The sequence below is a fragment of the Lactuca virosa genome, chromosome 7 (genome assembly GCF_052849685.1).
Source record: "Lactuca virosa cultivar CGN04683 chromosome 7, Lactuca_virosa_CGN04683_v6, whole genome shotgun sequence".
Lineage (NCBI taxonomy): Eukaryota > Viridiplantae > Streptophyta > Magnoliopsida > Asterales > Asteraceae > Lactuca > Lactuca virosa.
The window spans coordinates 26658386-26674046 of NC_136432.1; positions in this window are offsets into that span (position 1 = coordinate 26658386).

Sequence of the window (15661 nt, forward strand, 5' to 3'; positions counted from 1 at the left end):
GAGCTGCTGCCAAACGTCATCGTCGCCACATGCCGCCGGGGAGGGACGACTGTGTTCGAGTTTTGCAACCGTGTGTGTGTGTATGTTTTCTGTTGTATCACGATGTGTGTGAGTGTGTCAAGGGGCGTGTGTGCGTTGTTTTTAGTATTTGTGATGTTTTATTTACGATTCTGGGTCGGAAGACCCACCGCCACCACCGTGAGGTGGTGGCTGCCGCCATGTACCACCGTCGGCTACCATTAGGGTGGCTGTGTGTGTGTGTGTTTATGTTAGTGAGTGTGTGTGTTACTGGGATTTGGGTTGTAAACTGTAATAGTGTCGGAATAATGAAAAGAAATCTCAAAACCACCACCGTGAGGTGGTGGCCGCCGCCGTTGAGCACCACTACCCGAGGTGGTAGTGGGTGGTGCCCGACTAGCAAAACCTTAATGGGCTTAAAGATTTTTCAGTGGGAAACCCTAATATTAGATTTATGGGCCTTGGACTTATTGGGACCCACTTTTGGGCCATGGTGATTGGGATAATAATGGACCATCCAAGAGCAAGCAAATGGACTAGAATAATTTAATGGAATTAGGGTAAGGCCCATTAAGGGGTTTGGGCCCAATTTTGATGGGTCATTGTTTGGGCCTTGATGATTATGATATTTTGGGCGATCAGAATGTCAAGTGTTGGACCAAGAATAAATGGTCGGGCCTTAAGGCAAGACCATGTAGAGGTTTGGGCCCAATTTGGAAAATTGGGCCATAGTTGGGCCTTGGTTTATTATTAGACTTTTAGGCCTTTGGATTGGGCCTTGGGCTTAAATCAAGCTAAGATAGGGGTAAAGCAGTCTTCTACCCCAAGCATGGACTTATGGTTATATGTGTTGGAACCCAATTATTAATTGAGTGTTATTTTGATGATTGACAGATTCGGGAATCTGTCATCCAGCAGCTAGGGGTTTGTCAGTAGGACTTCAGTAGTGTGAGGTGAGTTTTCCTCCAGTAGGAACGGGTCGAAGGCACCAATGCCAGCCCGTTTATGTATGTTAGTATATGTCGGGGTTAGACCGATGCAGCTTATATGTTCCGGACTTCGGTCTGATGTCGGGGCGGTCCCGAGAAGAGTATATGTATGCTTGTTGTCTTTGTGATTCATGCATGTTATGTGTTATGTATGCCGGGGTGAGCCTGATGCAGAAATAGCTTATATGTTATGTGTGCCGGACTTCGGTCCGATGTCGGGGCAAGCCCGAGGAAGTTTGTTATGTTTATATGTTACATGCTTATGTATTATGTGCTTGTTGCTATGATATGTATTCCGGACTAAGGTCTGATGCCGGGCGGGGCCCGATGCAGGGGCGGGGACCAAGTTATGCCGGACCTCGGTCCGATGTCGGGCGGGGCCCGATGCCGGACTTTGGTCCGATGCCGGGCGGGGCCCGATGCAGTGGGCAAGGCCCAGTATGTGTTGTTATGTGTTATGTTATTTGCATTATATATGTGTTTATATGTATACCAGATTTCGGTCCGATGCCGGGAGGGGCCCGATGTAGCGGGCAAGGCCCAGTGTATGGTATGTGGTAGTATGGGGAGACTCGCTAATCTTCGTGCTTATAGTTTTCAGTTTTGGTTTCAGGTACCTCAGTTTTCAAAAGAGGAGCTCGGGAAGATTGCCGTGCACACACCATTTGTTCAGCCTGAGATGTTTATACTCTGATATATTTGACATATGTTATGATATTCTTGAGATACACAATTTATGATTTTTATAGGTTGAAAGATAATTATGGTTTTATTAATGCTTTAAAACGAAATTTTTAGACTGTATTTTTGGGATGTTTCAAGTTGGTATCAGATCCTTGCTTTGAGGGACTCGGGCACACTCTCGGGTGTGTCTAAACTCAAACTAAGGACATGGTATGAGAATTTTCAAAAAAAAATCATTTTTACAAAAAGAATTTTTAAAAGAGAAAAGAAATTTGAAAAGAGAAAAGGGTGTGGTGCATGCAATCAGCCGAGCTCTAGTAAGTACTCCCAAATTACCTATACAATTTTATGTTATGATATGTTTATGAGAACTGCATGCTAGATTAGGACTAAGGATCTAGGAAGGATGCCTTATGTGCCTATTATATGTGTAACAGCTTTATGAGAATTGCATGTTAGTTTAGGACTAAGGATCTAGGAAGGATGCCTTATGTGCCAGTTATATGTATCTCAACTTTATGAACCGCATGCTAGTACAGATTAGTCAGTGATGGCCTGAATGTGATATGCTTGATTATGTGTACTCGATGCTCGAATGCAGCTTGATTTGTGCTTTTAGGAGTTCTAGTTGTCTTTTACTAACTAGTAAACGAATATGTTAAGTTACATATTGCGAGGACTAAATAATTTCATAAGGTTAGGTCCAGCTCTATTTCGCAGTTCTTGTTTGAGTCCAACCGTTGTAGGGTAGGATCTCTCATTCGAAGAATTATCTAGTCTGAGTGATATGTAATAGTATTCACGAGCTAGTTAGGGGGGGAAACTAGGGACTTCTTATGCAGCTGATGGCGGAGAGTGGGCTGGTGATTACCCTAGGGCAAGCCTAGGATGAGAGTAGCAGAGAGCAGTAGCAGTAGAAGGGACTTGGTGGAGTCAAGGCCGTTCTTCAGGAAAGTACGTATAGATGTGGAAGGTAGTATGGGCCCGTACTACTGAAAGTAGAGGATCCGTACTCGAATCAAGGAAGGCTGAGATGAATCCAGGAAACTTGTAGCGTTGGAGATCCCTCGAGTTATGATGAGTATTATGAAGATTGTGCTGGTGTGTTTTTGATTATAGTGACGCTACGTTGTAGACCAGATGGCAGTTCTGGTGCCGGCAAGGGATCAGGCTCGGACTCTGGAGTCGGGCAACTTGATGGTCAGATGAGGGAGATCATTCCATCTGAGAGTACGTGCAGTATCATTGACCAGACTCCTGTGATCTTCAGTTGATCAAGGAGGGTATTTTAGAGATTTGTGATGAGAGGCTAAGTGCATTCTGCACTGAAATAGCAGCCATGATAGGGACGCGTACGTTGATGATTCGGGAATTCAGAGCTTATGAAGCTCCAGATTATCATGGGGCTAGGGACCCCATCGCTAGCAGCAGATGATTGGCAGATATCGCCAATGGCTTTGTACCAGCCGTAGTCTCGAAACGGGACAAGGTCTGACTTGCTTCCTTCCTCCTGAAGGTCAGGGTACGTGATTGATGGGAAGAGGTTGGTAGTGAGTTGAGTGATGATTCGGTCAATGCTATGTCATGGGAAGACTTTGTTGGATTAATGTCTAAGTCCATAACTATAATTTGTAATACTTGACCCGACCCGGCATGGTCCATTTGGGTTGCATGGCATCATGCATTTGGATAGACTATAATGAGAGAAATAACACTTAAGGTTGGTTAATATATTATAAGTTCTAATATATTAATAAGGTTATTTAATTAGTATTGATCAAGAATTAATTTGGAATTAATTAAGTGATCAAAAGGAGACTAATTAAATATATGGGTTGATTGTGTAAATCATTCATTCTTATATATGTGGGCTTGTGATCCAAGATTCCTTATGTTGGACTAAGTCCATGGGGTGACCCATGGATACTCCATGGAGGTTAAAATCCATGGAGCATAAGGAATGGGTAAAGTTATGAGTTACATGGTGTAACCCTAATAGCCACCATATAAAAGAATCCCATGGCTCAAGAAATCGTGCACTAATGTGTGAGTGTGAGGGCTAGACGATTTTAAGGAGTGTTCAAGTTTCTCTCAAGTTATTCCAAGTGTATTTGGTATTGTGTGAACCATTTAAGGTGTCACACTTGGGGCACTAGGCACTCAAGCTTCATGAAGACATTCTACATCAAAGAGGTATGTATTCTATCTTGTTATATTTATTATTTTGTATGCTAGAATAGGATAATACCTTGGATGTTCATAATTATATGTATAATAGAGAAAACATAGATCCAAGGTATTTAGGGTTGCATGTACACTTAGGAGTGTTAGAATGCTCATAACCCAACAGTGGTATCAGAGCCTAGGCTTGTTTTCTTGTTATACTTGCAAAAGTAGCTGAAAAATCGAGTTGGATGCATATATTCGATTGTTTTGGCTGGAATTGGACTAGGAACATTACCCTAAGATGTTTTTGGACTTATAAACTTGTTTTTGATGTGGTAATGTTCATGCTAATCCAATTTCTAAGATAATTGTCATAATTTCAAGATTTGTATTAGTTTGTATGTTCATGCTAATTTCTTGAAGATTGATGATTTGAATTATCTTGTTCTTATGAGGTTCTTAGATTAATAGAAAAGTTGTGTGAAATAGTTGTTTTCAATCCATTTTAATCTAAGAGTTGATTCCAAAGTGTGTTTTTGTAACTTGTCCTCAAGTTATATGAAAAGTCACATTTAAGAATCATAAAACTCATAAAAGTTGGCAAAGGTTACAAAATGAAGAGTCTAGTTCTAATTAAATGGTTTTATGACTCCATAACTTGTCCTCAAGTTATAGAGGTTCAAGAGTCTCTTCATTAAATTAAAAAAAAGTGTAACCTTAATTAGTTCCATAAGTTACAATAAAAAAAGTTATTTTTTTTATTAATTAGTTTAAAGTCTTCCATAACTTGTCCTCAAGATATGGAACTTGAAGAGTTTTTTTTTTAATTAAAACTACTTTAAACTCATAAGTTATGGAATTAATTAGTTTTGAATAGTTTCAAAACTTGCCCTCAAGTTTTGGAATTTGAAAAGTTTTCACTTATGAATACTTCAATTCCAAGTTAGCCCTTAGAATTTTAAAAGTTAAAATTCAACCCTTATACTTTATAATATTATAAGTTAATAATATTTATATATATGTATAAGAGTAAAGTCAGTCTTACCGTTAGTAGGCCTCATTCACGAAGCCGGTCTATAAGGGGGGTATAAGGTTACTGCCTATAAAATGGCAGTTTAATGGGTGTCCACTCTCACCCACCGCTTCCTTGACTGGTGGAGGGTCGTTAGCCGAACGGGTAGGACAAGGACTATAATTCTCCTTTCATTAAAAGTATTAATGATAAATACTAAGTAACTAAACTCTTATTAATACCCAATCTTAGTTACTTAGGAAAATGTGAATTTGGTGCTAACCCATGAAATTACACTTTGCACTTTGCTTAAGTCGTTAGTGGAGCGTGTGTGGTTAACCGGCACACTAACCTGGACTTAACAAGGTAGGCAAAGGGTAACTTAATATTTATCATAGTATCGGTGGAGCGTGTGTGGTTAACCGACACACTGATTAAGGGGTAAATATTAAGGGTACCAAGTATATTTGCATGGTTATTCACACCTTGTTTTGTGATCCTCGGCATCACAGTCACAAAACCTGAAGGGCACACTCGAGATTGAAACATGCCTTTGAACAGTTCAGTGAATCTCAAAGATCTAGGACTTTCAAATCCAATTAAAACCTAATAAATTATTTCGTTTTTCATGGTGGAAATTGGTGAATCGTCATTCACCTACCTTCAAATATTTTATAGCTTGGATTACGGCATCCCTCTTCTAAGTTATAAAATAGTTTGTTAGGTCCTAGCCTTAATATTTCATATTGGGTGTCATATTAAGGACTTTAAATCAACTATCTTGAATATCTCCCAAAAAGATGTCTGGTCTAGACATTTATGATCTTCCCAAATCTCTTGAAACAAGCTTTCCTAAATGAAGATGATGTCCCATGGATATCATACTTCTTTCACCTCCTCCAATTATTCTCCCTAACCCACAAGTTCCTAAAAAGTTTAAGATCACTCAAGCCCTATTGCAAGGCAAGGTCTAGGTGTGATCACATCTTGGAGATGTAGTCACATATTGACAAGCCGGGAGAGTTGGGTGTCAAAGTCTTGAGAAAGTTGGTGGCTCAACTACTTTCTAAGTCACATAGTGAGTTCTTTTGGGAATCCTATGAAACAGACTAAGACAAGACCCTTAATGATCTTATCTATTTGCTAAGATCAACTTCCTAAAACGCTATGGACATTGACAATGATGCCATTGGATATCCAGTAAAGCTCTCTCTTCCCAATGGAAAGGGATCGGCCATAGTCAACTCTGTTGACCCAATGGTAAAGAGAGAGGCGAAGTCTGAGATAGTCCCATTATCAAGGATCCATAGGTAACTATTGCCAAAGGAAGGGGCATTGGTTACGAAGCTGCCAAATTTTCCTAAGGATGTTAAAGTCAATAAGTTTGGCTCTACTTCATGTAAAGTCCATTGTCTAACTCTATTAAGTACATGCTGATTCTGATCGCGAAGATGGATTTCAATCGCATGGTTCGGTGATCAGAATTTTGGGCTATTACTTAAGAGTTATGATATTTATATTGCTTAGGAATAGATAACAACAAGGTTTTCATATGGATTGTAAGGATAAGTTTTTCAGCAAAGTTTTAAAATAAAAGAAAAAAAGGTTTTGATTTTATTTATTTTAAGTATCCTTACAATGGCATTTGTGAAAAGTTGTTGCTTATAAGATTCCATTGATAGCAATATTGGAAAAATGGATTTGATTCTTTCGGTTGTGGTAGTGTCTAATATTACCAAATAAGGAAAGATTCTCATCACCCAAGGTTCAATTGGACCGAAACTTGGAATCATGCAAGTTGTATAGTATGATGAATGAGAACTTTCAGCTTGGAAAATTAAGACTAATTCCTTATGTGAATAAGGAAAGGACTAAGGGATCGAGTACACATTCTTGTGCACTGGTCAAGTCCACCACAAAAGATCAAGAAGACTATTCGTCATGATTTACTTAAGTTCAGTAAATATGGTTATACTTATAAGTTTAAGTATAAGTCTGTAGCATTGGAGAAGTTTCAATGTGAGACAGAACGAATAAGAAGAATCAAAGTATGGCAGAAAGATAAAAGTTTCTCAAATCTGAAAAGATGGGAGAGTACTTTAGTATCATGTTTATGATCATCTTAATGATTAAGATACCATATCACAATTGGTCCTCTAAAGTCATCTTAGTGCATTCTTATGACTAAGAAGAGGAGTCATGAATTGTTGAAATGGTTAAATCAAAAAGATGAGTCATACTTCATTCCAAAACAATTCTTAGAGTCATACTCCAAGATTGTAACTTGAGTGACATATCTTAAAGAGGGTTTGTTAACACTAGTCAAATGTAAGAGTAAAAGGTTATCTACTCTTGTACATTTGAAATTGGTAAGTTGTGATGTTTTGGATAAAACAGAGACCAACTTAGGCCAATTGTGTAAAGTGTTAGTCTTGATAAAGAATCCGCACTATCTCTTGAATATTTGACAAGGGAGTCTCATATGTCAAGAGGACAGTGGGAGTCTTAAAGCTCTTGAAAGTTTCAAGACTTAATCAAGAATAAAACCTAAAGTCCTTCACTAGCACACGACTTGAGGTTTATAACCTATCGTGTTGAAATTTTTGTGCCTATTCAAGTTGGCTTTGCATAGGAGTTCTGAGAGTTCTCAATTGGTTGCACAACTACTTGGAAGCAATGGCAGGCACCTGAGCTGCCAAATGGCAAGAATTTAAGATTGCACAAGTTTAATCAATATGAGTTTGGATTTGTCACTAACCTTGTCTTGTGATTATGGTTTTGACAAATTCACATGGATAAGAACACATACACTATTAAATCTAAGTGTCATAAGGTTTCTCTCCGATTCATGAAAATAATGGTGAGGAAACACTTTCACTAAGTAGATTTTAGCTAGATAGCAATTGTGATATTTGCATTCTCAAAGTCATTAGTGGAGCGTGTGTGGTTTACCGGCACACTAACATGGACTTGTGAGAAGTGGCAAAGGTCTAAACAATTGAGACTATGATTACGACATCCCTTTTCATAGTTCTAAAATTGTTTAGACACACATGTGAGCTATCTAAGAGAGGTGTATGATTTTGATAAAGTTTTATCAAAACAATCTAGTATCAGAAATCTGAACTTTGGTAAGAAAGTCAACTGATTTCTGAGTACATGTCAAAGCTAGTGGGAGCATAAGTGTTATGCTAATAATCATCATGTTAGTGGGAGCATGATAATTATGACAAAGGTTGCAAGTTAGCAATGTTAATTATAGAAAACAAAAGTTTCAATTCGTGAGGTTGCAGGGGTTGAAAAAGTTGTTTTGCTATAATTAAGGAAGAGGAAATTATACTTCATTTCAATTCTAAAAGCTTAGATTGAGATTTTAATCGTATTTAATCAAGGATATATATATGAATTTCATGTTGGAATGGCTCAACATAAGGAAATTCTATATATGGGTCCATTATTTGCGTTCTAAAATTCGATTATGATTACGGCATCCCTTTTCATAATCTGAATTTTGAGAACTTGGCAAATTGAAATGGAAATATTATAGCAAAAGACTGGTTTAGTCTTTATGTGAGACATCATGAATCGTGTCCCATATGCTTCGGATATAGGATCGATTACATGTGCTATATTGATCCTTTCTAAAATTTTCCAAATGCCTGGGGCATTATGAAGGGAAAAGGTCTAGAATTGGATATGACTAAAATGATTAAGCAATTGTCGAGGACAATCTAAGGTTTACCAAAGATTGGTTGCTCAATGACAGTTGGAAGTATAATGTTAATTTTGGAAGGACCATATTGACATAATCTGTAAGGAGGCAACTCTTGTTCAGAAGTGATAGTCAAAATGGAATATGGAAATGTTTCAAAGTTAGAAATTATTCAATCTGTGTAAGATTAGGAAACTTAATGAAAGAAGGATGTTTCCAAGGAGCTGATCTCCTTTGGAATGCTCTGTAATGATTGTTGTCAAGTCTTTCTGACTTCGTGCATAATCATTAAGAGGATCAATGCATATAAGTTTAGAATCTAACAGATTTCAGTAAATGGCATGAATTTGGAATTCTTGCATTTGCAGTAAGGATTTGGGACTGTGAAAAGAGGATCATTGGAGTGATGTTCAATTGATCTATTTTACAAAGTAAAGATCATAGACAAACATAGTATGCAGACTTGGTGTATGGCATGACTAGTGTTTAGAAAACATAGTGTACATGCTTGGAGCATGGGACAACTATTGTTTTAAATTCAAGTATAAAGTTGATAAAACCGAAACAATGAATAATGAGTAATCAGTATGGTGATAAATAAAAGTGTTTATTTATATTCATAGGGTTTGATACCATATTTGATTCATTTATTCTTGTGTTTCACTTTGCATGTTTTGACTTCCAGAATAACTAAGTCGCTCTTCCTGAATGATTAAGTTATTCAAACCATCCACAGTCGGTCATATGTTGGAAGTAGATATGAATCAAGATTGTCATGGGTTGGTTTGTAGAGGTCCAAGTTGGTGGACAAAGTGGTGCTACAACACTCATGAGTGCTCATAAGTTCTGAGTATTGGATTCAACCCGCGCTCATTTGAATCACTTCATGGATTTTATCACGAGTGATCATGAGACGATAATATCTTATATTCTTCAAACCTAGAGATATGAGTTGTTAATATGAGTTGGTTATACATTCATTGCACGAAAACGCATTGGTAACTCGATGTTATAAAACATGCCTTTGTGTATGATTCAACAAGTAGTAGAACAAGCCATATGAGTCGAAGTTTATCCATTCCTTTTACCTTCAGGATAAAAGCGATATATGTGGGCCCCTCGATGATTTAAAGATGATACATGTGAGTGCTTGGCCAAGCCAGGACTGATTTGATTTGTTCAATCAGTCAGTCATCATGAATCGGAAATCGGGAAACAACAAATGGACAGAGAGAATGATTGATAATCCATGTCTCAGTCCATATGATATCTAGAATGGAGGAATATATGATCCCTTATCTAATGGACAAGTCATTGACAAAGGTCAGAGTTCATTGACAAGGTCAGAGTTCGACAGAAGCTTTTGAGAGCTACGATTGCTGATCAGTTCCTGAAGTCATACGCAATAATAGTTTTAGACTTATCCAAGTGGGAGACTGTTGGATTAATGTCTAAGTCCATAACTATAATTGGTAAGACTTGACCCGACCCGGCATGGTCCATTTGGGTTGCATGGCATCATGCATTTGGATAGACTATAATGAGAGAAATAACACTTAAGGTTGGTTAATATATTATAAGTTCTAATATATTAATAAGGTTATTTAATTAGTATTGATCAAGAATTAATTTGGAATTAATTAAGTAATCAAAAGGAGACTAATTAAATATATGGGTTGATTGTGTAAATCATTCATTCTTATATATGTGGGCTTGTGATCCAAGATTCCTTATGTTGGACTAAGTCCATGGGGTGACCCATGGATACACCATGGAGGTTAAAATCCATGGAGCATAAGGAATGGGTAAAGTTATGAGTTACATGGTGTAACCCTAATAGCCACCATATAAAAGAATCCCATGGCTCAAGAAATCGTGCACTAATGTGTGAGTGTGAGGGCTAGACGATTTTAAGGAGTGTTCAAGTTTCTCTCAAGTTATTCCAAGTGTATTTGGTGTTGTGTGAACCATTTGAGGTGTCACACTTGGGGCACTAGGCACTCAAGCTTCATGAAGACATTCTACATCAAAGAGGTATGTATTCTATCTTGTTATATTTATTATTTTGTATGCTAGATTAGGATAATACCTTGGATGTTCATAATTGTATGTATAATAGAGAAAACATGGATCCAAGGTATTTAGGGTTGCATGTACACTTAGGAGTGTTAGAATGCTCATAACCCAACAGACTTTTCAACCGAATTTTGGGCAGAGTTTGCCCAGGTGACTGAGGCGCAGCAGTTGGCGCAAGAGTTATTAGATTTCCGCCAGATAAGGAAATGAAGAAGGTAAGGTATCATGACTTACTGCAGAATGATAGCAGGGAGACCGTGGGTATCTCGGGGTGTAAAATCCTGAATGATACGACTTCTAGAGCCCGGGAACGGATATGGACTTGGAGCACATTGGTAAGAAGGAATCAGATCAGTTGCTTATATTGAAGGGCCTCGGGAGGAGACCAAAGATTTCAGATCAGCTTTTGAGAGATCAGCCGGTTCAGATTCAGTACAACATGTGCGGGAAACTGCACGATGGAGTCTTTCGTTCCAAGGGTTTGAGTAAGTGTAACTATGGGTTTATCCTCTGTCTGTGTTTGAATTATAGGTCCAAGAGATGTCCTATGCCAATTACATACCGAGAATTATTAGAGGGTAGCGGAAGGTCATTTCCCTAATTGTGGATTCAGAAAGTGTTCATCGGGTTCTTAGAAGTTTTGTAACCTTTTAGATGGGTTAGTATTGAAACACTAGCAATGGTAAGCGTGGTTTCCTGCAGTTTGGTCATGGGATGGTAAGAAGGATTGAAAATGTCTCCAGTTTTGTATGTTGTAAGACGTTAGTTGAATCAAAGTGGGGGGAGAATCGTCCAAGGATTCAGAAGCAGGAGCAGTTTTGAAACTGGGATAAGTTTCGCATCCTTGTCAGGAAGGAAGACAGCCCAAGCGGTTGTATGGTTTGAGGATAGTGTGAGATGGAAGTTCGGAAAAACTTGCTAATGATGAGATTGCATTCTCGGAATGTTTGCTAGCAAGCCTTAGAGAATCAGGTTGGGGATTCCAGTCAGGACATGGGTTCAGTTTTGGATGTTAGGTCGTGTGTATGCTCGACGTCAGATAGTGCTAGAGTGTTGTGAGACTGCAGGTGTAGCCGTAGCATTCACTAGATTGGTAGGTAGCATGACTGCGTTCTAGATCGCAGAAGGAACAGTAGTACCCACCAATTCGGGTGCAGCAGTGAGAATATGGAAATCCACGGATTAGATTTCGGAATTTGCCCAGATGGATTAGATCTGGTTGAGCCAGTGATAAGACCGTGGGAACGTCACTACAATTATGAGATCAAGGAAGCAATGGACTGTTTAAGGTCGTTTGTGATATAAGGCTACCATTGGTTGTGTAGCAATCACTTTTAGCCTTGGAATTGGTGACGTCAGGACTCGGCGTATGGACCCAATCGGTTAGATCAGAAGGTCGCTAGGGCCACAGTGACAAGATAACTAGTAGCAGCTATTAATAGACAAGGATTTCATTCGGAAGTCGTGTGGGACGGCTGTATGAGAGCTTTAGGCTTAGTAACCAGGTACAAACTCAGTATCTCATGTGACTGGAAAACAAATTCAGACCAGGGAGGTCTCGGTAGATTTTGGAAGGCAGTCAGGGTGTAACACACTGTTTTAGGCCGCTCAGTGCTTCAGACAGTTCGGTGTCTCAAGCAGTAATGGTATTTTAGGATCTCATGTATGGACGGAGTAACGGATTGATTGGGGAGTGATGAGTCATTCACAACGGGATTATCTGAGCCTTGGCCAAGTATAAGTAAATTGCAGAGATAAGTGGATCTGTGATTATAATTTTTAGTGGGAACCTTAAATTAACAGAAGATGAGTAGACAATTGAGAGATAAGCGGATTGGGTTCAACAATAATAATGGGCGTTCTGTTATGGAGTCGGACCATCTCGAGACAGCAAAATTAAGACGGAGTAGATGCGATCATGTTGCGAGGAATCCGTTCACCTGTGGATTTTAGGGCTTTGCAAGGATTCGTCACGGCTACCCTGGGAAGGCTAAGGTGTGCCCAGGATGGTGACCATGTTACTAGAGTGGTTGGGCGTGTAAGGAAGGGTAAGGAATGATTTCGAGGACGAAATCTAATTTAAGTGGGGGAGAGTTGTAACACCCCGTTTATTAAATAAATAAATAAATTAATTAATGAATGTATAGTAGCCCTAAAATCAATAAGTATATAGCAAGGCGTTGGTCTCGAGTAGGGGTGAGCAAAAACCGAACCGCAAACCAAAAAAAAACCGAAAAAACCGCAGAAACCGTAACCGAAAAACCGAAACCGAAATAGAAACCGACAGTGCGGTTTTTAGTTTTGCAAAAACCGAAAATGTTCGGTGCGGTGCGGATTCTAGTCTTTCAAAAACCGCAAAAAACCGAACCGCATCGCACACACACACACACATATATATATATATATATATATATATATATATATATATATATATATATATATATATATATATATATATATATATTAAGTGTTGATATTTGTAAGAACGAAAAACTCATGACAATTAAAATTTCTATAAATATAAATATCTATCTTATCAAATGATGAATGTATATTTTTAAGCATACATTAAGTGATATTTACGATAAAAAATAATGTTTATGACATTTTTCAACACTTAAATATGAAGACTACTGATGATAATATCAATTAATGATAATATAATTTTTATGAGTACATTAATTGATATTCTCACATGTACCTATGAAACAAATTATATTTAATTCGTATTATATTCAAGCATTAGAAGCATGTTGGATAAGTGGTTATGTTATTTTATTTCAAACCAAGAGGTGATGGTATCGGTTCATCTCCAGGATATCATTTGTGTTTTAATTTTTTCAGCCTTATAAGATCATCCTATATCGCTTTTGAGATAAAACCTTCATCATTCTCACATTTTACAAAAAAGAGTAAAGTCTATGGCTTTTAACCCACATTTTTTAGGAGTCTCACATTGGTGGGGATAAAAAATCTGGCGCTCCTCATCTCTATATAAAGTTTCTCAAGAAATTATTAGCACTCCTCATCTGAGTCAAAGTAACGTGCTGAGTTACCAGAGTTTCAGTAAAAAAGCAAAACAAAAAAAAACTGACAAAAAACTGCAAAAAAAAAACCGAACCGCAAAAAACCGCAAACAAAAACCGCAAATACTGAACCGTATAAAAACCGAACGGTGCGGTTTCTAAACTTCAAAAAACCGAAGTTGCAGTTTTCGGTTCGGTTTTAGCCAAAAACCGCACCAAACCGCACCATGCTCACCCCTAGTCTCGAGGAGTTAATTGCTACTATTTTACGAGTTGGGGGTTCAAAGTGTAAGTTTCAGACTTATTTTGTAAGTATTTATGAAGGCATGGACTAAATGGTAACTTATGGGACTTCATTTGAAGAGATTTTGGGGCTGAGGGGCTATTGGGTATGTTTTAGACCTAAAATGAAATGAAATTATGTAATCAGGGGCAAAAGAGTAACTATTGGATTTAAGTTGAAAAGATTTAGTGAAGGAGGGGCTGAACTCGAATAATATGAAAGAAGTTTGAGGGGTACGGGTGAACCCGTCACCCTAGCGTGCAGCCTCCATATTTAATCAAATGCAAACCCTAACCCTACTATGAAGCATCAGCCGCCTCCACCTTATGCCCCACCCCAGCGCCGCAGTTCCCTTCATTGAGTCACCACTGCCACTACTCTTCTTCCGGCAACGACCAGCGCTGCAAGGGAAGTCTCCGAGGCCGGAGCACCTGTCGTATCTGTTCCTTCATGCTTTGTTGAACACATCGCCGCCATGCGACCTCGCTGTGACGTCGGTGCTCTCCGGCAGTCGCCTGTCGTCTTGAGGCTGTCGTGTGGGTTGCGGTTTAAGTCACCACCAATGATTGACGGTATTGTTCGTGGCTCGCGAGGTGGTTTTGCCTAAGGGGGAAGGTCCAGTCGAGAAGGGGTTGTGAAGAACCACCATGGCGGCCGGCCATGGTGGCTGTCGTCGTCAACACCACCACACACGCTGCTGTTGTCGCTAGTACTGTCGTTTCCGGCGCCGTCTCGCGGCTGTTTCACCGGGAGCTGCTGCCAAACGTCGTCATCGCCGCATGCCGCCGGGGAGGGACGACTGTGTTCGAGTTTTGCTCCTGGGTGTGTGTGTGTGTTTTCTGTTGATCACGATGTGTGTGAGTGTGTCAAGGGGTATGTGTGCGTTGTTTTTAGTATTTGTGATGTTTTATTTACGATTCTGGGCCAGAAGACCCACCGCCACCACCGTGAGGCGGTGGCTGCCACCATGTACCACCGTCGGCCACCACTATGGTGGTTGTATGTGTGTGTTTATGTTAGTGAGTGTGTGTGTTACCGGGATTTGGGTTGTAAACTGTAATAGTGTCGGAATAATGAAAAGAAATCTCAAAACCACCACCGTGAGGTGGTGGCCGCCGCCGTGAGCCGCCGTTGAGCACCACTACCCGAGGTGGTAGTGGGTGGTGCCTGACTAGCAAAACCCTAATGGGATTAAAGATTTTTCAGTGGGAAACCCTAATTAGGGTTTAGAAAACCCTAATATTAGATTTATGGGCCTTGGACATATTGGGACCCACTTTTGGGCCATGGTGATTGGGATAATAATGGACCATCCAAGAGCAAGCAAATGGACTAAAATAATTTAATGGAATTAGGGTAAGGCCCATTAAGGGGTTTGGGCCCAATTTGGAAAATTGGGCCATATATGGGCCATTGTTTGGGCCTTGATGATTATGAGATTTTGGGCCATCAAAATGTCAAGTGTTGGACCAAGAATAAATGGTCGGACCTTAAGGGAAGACCATGTAGAGGTTTGGGCCCAATTTGGAAAATTGGGCCATAGTTGGGCATTGGTTCATTATTAGACTTTTGGGCCTTTGGATTGGGCCTTGGGCTTGAATCAAGCTAAGATAGGGGTAAAGCATTCTTTTACCCCAAGCATGGACTTATGGTTATATGTGTTGGAACCCAATTATTAATTGGGTGTTATTTTGA